The sequence below is a fragment of the Myotis brandtii genome, unplaced genomic scaffold (assembly GCF_000412655.1).
Source record: "Myotis brandtii unplaced genomic scaffold, ASM41265v1 scaffold8, whole genome shotgun sequence".
NCBI classification, from domain to species: domain Eukaryota; kingdom Metazoa; phylum Chordata; class Mammalia; order Chiroptera; family Vespertilionidae; genus Myotis; species Myotis brandtii.
In genome coordinates, this window is record NW_005371219.1 from 1448184 (window position 1) to 1454310 (window position 6127).

A 6127-nucleotide genomic window follows, 5' to 3' on the forward strand; every position below is an offset into this window, starting at 1 on the left:
AATTGGATTCAGAATCACGTGATGTGTATGGATGTGGTGTGTGCATTGGGTGAGGAGAATATTTCCAGAATAAATATGATTCTAAAATATGATCAGAGTCTCAAAGGATAGCTCATGACTTCAACATATATATAATTAAATGAAAATTATAACTTACGGAGATCCAAAGAAAGAGAAATTCTGAATTACTGTATGGAGACTTTATACATGGGTATTGTTTTATAGGGTAAGGTAAATGATGACCAAGGTAAATGAAAAACACTATTTATTATTGTTGTTATTAATATTGTTATTATTATAATTATTATTTAACCTTTCCTTTCTTATGCACAAACCCAGTGGGAGTGGGGGTTGCCTCATGGAAGACAGAGACAGCATGATGAACAGTGCTCTGGGGTCCCAGAGATTCAACCATCCAAGCCTCTTTTATCAACTCTAAAATAAGGATTAGATCTGATATTTCAAGTGATCTTTCAACTCTAAACTTCTATAGCAAAGCCTTTTCTATATTATGATTTAAATGTTTGCTCTCAAATGTACATTCAAAACAAAACTTCCAAATAAAAAAATACACTAGCAAAAAACTCCATGCTTTTGCATTTTCTAAAATCTCTCCAAAAATTAAGACCTTTTATCATCAAAAACAACTTTGGAAAATCTACAGAATTTGGCCAAAAGCACTACTTGCTTATGATTTGGTGATAGTCATTGAAAAGAGCATTAACGTTTGGAGGCTTGCCTAATTTGCTGATAACTAAACACTAGCAGTGATTGTAAATGTTAGCCTACATCATAATCACCTAGAGGGCTGGTTGAAATAAAGATTTCTGGGCACCAGCCCCAGAATTTCTCATTCAGCACATTCTTGGTATAGAACCATGTATCTCTAACACGGTCCTAGATGATGCTGATGCTGGGCCAGGGTGAACAGTCCCCTCCACCCTCACGGCCAGCCTCCACCTCCACACTAGAAGGTTGTCTGGACCCAGGAATAACCCAGTTGACTCTCTAGAGGCTTAGATCTATTTTTTATTTAAATCTCTTAAAGCAGATAAATGATGTTTAGAAACATAATTCTCTTACAAAACCTTGCTTCCTACATCCGGATATAGATTGATTCTCCGATAATTTATCAGTTTCATTGACTTATTCTGACCTCTGGGTGGCAGCAACTCTAATCTCTCCCATTTTCCCAAAAAGAGAGTGAGAGGGAAAAAAAAGTCATGTGTACATTGAAAAAAAAAAGTTAATACCACTGAGCCTTAGATCTGACCAGGCAAAGAGAAAAGGCCAACATTCAATGTCAAGGCTTAGGAAGCATGAAATGAGCATCGTCTAGGGACCACCAAGAAACAGACAGCACATGCTTGGTGTCAACACTGCTCAAAGTCTTAATAAAGCACCTGAATTTTCAATCTATAGTATGGCTCTATCACCTACCTACTTATCCAGTATTTGTTGAGCTTACTATGTTTAAGGTATTATGCTAGACCCTACAGTGCAGGGGCGGGGTCCCTGATCAGCAGCATCAGCCTCAGCATCACCTGGAAACTTATTAGAAATGTAGATTCTTGGTTCTCTCCACAGAACTACTGAATCAAAAACTCTGGGTCCCAGAAATCTGTGTTTACCTAGCCTACCACATAATTCTGATACTTGCTGAAGTTTGAGAATCACTGTCATAAGAAATTCAAGAAAGTATTAAATAAGTGGATTGTAATGCAGTGAAGATCAGAGTTCAAATAGCTACCACACTAGGCAATATGCAGCAGTTGAGTGTGACAGAGCTTGATGAGTTCCATGGAGGCACAGAGGACTTCAGATTGGCGTATTAATAGGGGATTCAGGGAGAGGGCACAGTAGAGTGAGGACTAAAGGATCTTAAAATGCAGAGCAATGGGGAAGGGCAAAACAAGCTTCAGGAACAACCTGAGCAAAGCTTTGGAAGGAGAGTAATGATTAATTCAGAGACGCTCTGGGTGATGAACCAAGAGAAGCAGAAAGGTGCTACATCCTGGGAATTTGGAACACTGTGCTAGAAATGTGCTCCCAAGGCAGTGGGAAGCCACTTATGTTTTGAGAAGGAAAGTTCCTCAAACTGACTTGTGTTTTAGGAAAATAACCCTGGAAGCAAAGTGAGGGATTTGGCATAAAAGAGTTTAGAGGCAGATAATGATGTCTTATAGCTCTTTTATGAGTGATTCAGTTCTAGTTTAAGATAGCCAATGTTGCTTAAAAACTGCAGGATTAAAATAAGGACTGCATGTTTTGTTTAAATGAGAAATGTTGCCAGTCTCATTGGATTCTGATGCATATCATGCATTGTTACAAACTCCAAATCATTTGATTAAAGTAATAAATGTCTATGTACATGTGTTTTCTGTGTTACTAAGGAAATAAAATTATTAAATAGAATGGTGTTTCTCTTCCCAAACTTTCCTGTTAAGCAAAACTATGCTTTCAAGTCAGTGGTCTTGTGCTTATGTGTCATCCTAACTTCCTCTTTTCTGATTGGATGACCCAACCTTCCCTGTTTATCAGTCCATCTGGTATGATTGCCAGTTCCTTCCACCCTTCATGAGGGAAATTCTAAATGAGACCAATCTCATGAAGGGTGGAAGGAACTGACAAGCATGCTGGGTGGACTCATATCAGACCCCCAAAAATGCTCATTAGAAGCAGGGGTGGCTTATCATAAAATCAGAGAAAAGGGAGTCAATAATTTGGACAAACCTTGAAAAGACAAGAATGGGTTTGGAGGCCATAAGATTTGAGTGGCATGAATACACTTGGCTGTGTAATATTCACCAGAATCATCAGTTGTGAGAGGCAAGAACTGAGAAAATCCATAACTAGATTAATCTAAGGTTGGGATGCAGCTGGGCACGTGAAATAGGAGGACAGGCAGGCAAGAATATTAAACTGAAGTGATGTGTAATGGGGTGTAAGTTGGATGAGAAAGCAGTAAAGGTGGGAGGAGGTTGATGGACAGAAAGAACAGGAGAGGGATTGAAGCTCTTGATGAGGCTGAAGAACAGAAGCTGTGGACCTCATGTTTGAGAAGGCTGAAAAGTATAGAGGTGCATGATCTGAGAATGTCAGTGAGTATGGGATAATTAGAATTAGGAGCCGAAGTGGGGAAAGGTGAAGGACATTGGATAAGAGATCAAAAGCTCAATTGGTCAGGGTGTTGTAAGGAAGATCCATGTGAACAGAAGAGTAACTCACAATGGAGATGAGGCTTGGGGAGGAGAATAAGACTGTACGCCAGGTAAAAATGAGGAGCAAACCTAGGAATTTAGCAAAAGAGTAAGATGAGGAGAGGTGATTTAGTCAGATGTCCCAAGTCTCAAAAGGGTAATGATTTTTACATGAGAAAGAAGAGGATTCATGACTTGGAAACAATTTTAATGATGGGGAGTATGCTCCCAAGTTCCTGGAGGTGGGGAATTGGGATGCCTCCACTTGGGGGAAACAGTGTCTTCAGGGCGAGTCAAGCACCAGCTATAGCAAGAATGTGGTGGTGATATTCATTAAAGGGCTGAGGGCATAGGGAGTTGTGGATATAGGATAAGCGTGTGCACCAAAGAAAAGTTTGTGAGGCAGGGGAGAAAGGAAAAGTCTGGTAATTGGAAGAAAAGCACAGGACAGTGGAAGAAGAGCTTATATGTTGAACAGTCACCAAAGTAATGGACAGAAATCACTTGTTACATCTGTCCCCAGTAAATGAGGAGGTGATATGGTCAGGGGTCTGTTATGCCCAGATTTCAGGATCCCCAAGAACCCACATCAGGGAGCCAGTCCGATGCAAAAGCATAAGAGTCTTTATTCAAGCTAGCTCGGCTCCCCCACCTTGCCGACGCAGCGACAGGAAGCAGAGAGAGAGAGAACTCTGTGTGGAGAGGGGTTTTATAGGGGGTTGGAGTAAGGGGAGGAGAAAGGGCTGTGGCCTTGCCGATTGGCCAGGCGCAAGTCGGTGTCTTGTTCCTGGGTGTGGCTAGCAGAGGCTTAGACTTCCGGGAAGCTCCTTGCCAAGCACATGGCCAAGGTAAGATGGAGCACTTACCCTGGAGCAAGATGGTGGGCGTAGCCCTTACCCTGGGGCAAGATGGAGGGTGTAGCCCTCGCCCTTTCAGGATCCATGGATAAAACTTCCATGGTAGAAAATAATCATGACCTGTGTTGATGGTACTTTCTAGGGAATTGGGGAGGTTGAGTTAGAGTTGTCCCAAGAGAAGAGACATAAAAGGGAGGGGATGTGTTAAATAGGGGCTAGATTTTTTTATTTTTATTTTATTTTATTTTATTTTTTTTTTACTGTCTGGCCTGAAATAACCTTGAACCCAAAAGCATGCTGGATGAATGTCTCCTCCATAAGAAAAAGCTTGACCCCTTTCCACTCCCTCCTGGGGTTCACTGAGCTCAGAACATTTCTTCATATGAGCACTGTGAAACAGTGGGTATAAAACAATATAGATCCCAGAGCTGCAGTGCAAACAGCAAAGGTAGGAATCTTACAATATGTCCATACTGGTGTAAATATTTTAAAGTGTAGCTACCAGGGGATTAGTGTATTGAATCCAGGTGGGGAAATACAGTATATTGTTGTAGCACCCGATACAATTGCAAAGCAACAGCTCTTCATTTATTCTGCCTCAGTATTCTTTTGAAAAGATAGTGGTTCTTTGCATATGCTGCAGTGCTTGTCCTTCCTCTGCTTAAAACAATATCTCACAAACAGCAGACTTTCTGGGAAGAGATAAGAGGATCTGGGAATGTCCAAATGCAGCCGGAACAGTTGGGGCCCTTATCTGTTCAGATTCCCTTGCCTTCACTAACTATTAAATCTAACCTTTCCTGTTTAACAAGCGGCGGCTTGAATTTTCCACTGCCTGATGAGAAAGATGTGAAGGTCCACCAAGACCGTGCCTTTCACATTTCTGCCATCTGGAAGATTTTTAAAAAAACTTTAATTAAACAGTTTGAACCACTGTCAATAGTATATTTGCCCTTCTCTTAACCTGCAGCTGGCTAGCTGAATTTGATGTTCTCTGTAGAGCAGCAATTTTGTCTACAGTGGTCATGGAAAATGGTGAAAATAGTCCTTGAAGCTACTTTGGCCTCAGGGGGTTGGAGAGTTCTCCTAGGCATAGTCTCTCTTTGCCCTGGGGGTGTCAGTAGTGTTCCTGAGCTGTGCTCAGCCCATTTCCCCTGGCATTTCACCCCTTAGGTGTGCATTTTCCCCTCCTAAGTTTTTTTTTTTTAATGCTTTTTTATATATTTTATTGATTTTTCACAGAGAGGAAGGGAGAGAGATAGAGAGTCAGAAACATCAATGAGAGAGAAACATCGATCAGCCGCCTCCTGCACATCTCCCACTGGGGATGTGCCCGCAACCCAGGTACGTGCCCTTGACCGGAATCGAACCTGGGACCTTTCAGTCCGCAGGCTGACGCTCTATCCACTGAGCCAAACCGGTTTCGGCACCTCCTAAGTTTTTGAACCTGGAATGGTTAAGACAGTCTGAGTCTGATCACACCAAACATTACATTCAGAAGCAAATTAGGCAAAATCATTCTGAGGGGCAAATCTTTAGGAAAGTGATAGTAAAGTATTCTTTCACTTTCAAATAATCTGTTTATGATTTTAATTTTTGAAAATTAAGTCCCGAGGCCCAGGATGACCTAATAATTTATTGTCCCTTCAAAATGATGGTTTAAAAATATGTGTTCAACATGTATTAGGAGAGAGGTTATATGTTCTGTGGGACAAAGCCAAGGAGGAAGGCTGCTCCTAGCTGAGCTGAACTGTTCTTAGTGATTCAGTTCAGATCCCAGATGTTTGTAGCAATCACTCTGCAAATATGTCTTTCCCTTACGAACTCACTATCCTCAGAATCAAGTTGGAAATTCTGTTCTGAGAGCATGAGTCTTGGAAGACTCTACTCTCATCTTGTTGTCTCATCGAATTCCTCCCATTCCTTTCCCAAGAGGAATTCTGGTAAATATTATTTCTTCTACTTATATTCCCATGGATGTCTTTGCACCCAGTGACATTTAGCTCTTCTCATAGGTGGATGCCCTGAGCCATCTACCCTTTAACTCAACTCTGTTGATAACTAACATAC

At 41.3% G+C, this 6127-nt stretch overlaps 2 long non-coding RNA genes across 2 annotated transcripts in view; both read right to left on the reverse strand.

Annotated features, from left to right (window-relative positions):
* The window catches only part of LOC102263388, a 212200-nt gene that overhangs the window by 32218 nt on the left and 173855 nt on the right, over positions 1-6127 (reverse strand). The window lies entirely within an intron of this gene.
* The window catches only part of LOC106724345, a 32248-nt gene that overhangs the window by 294 nt on the left and 25827 nt on the right, over positions 1-6127 (reverse strand). The window lies entirely within an intron of this gene.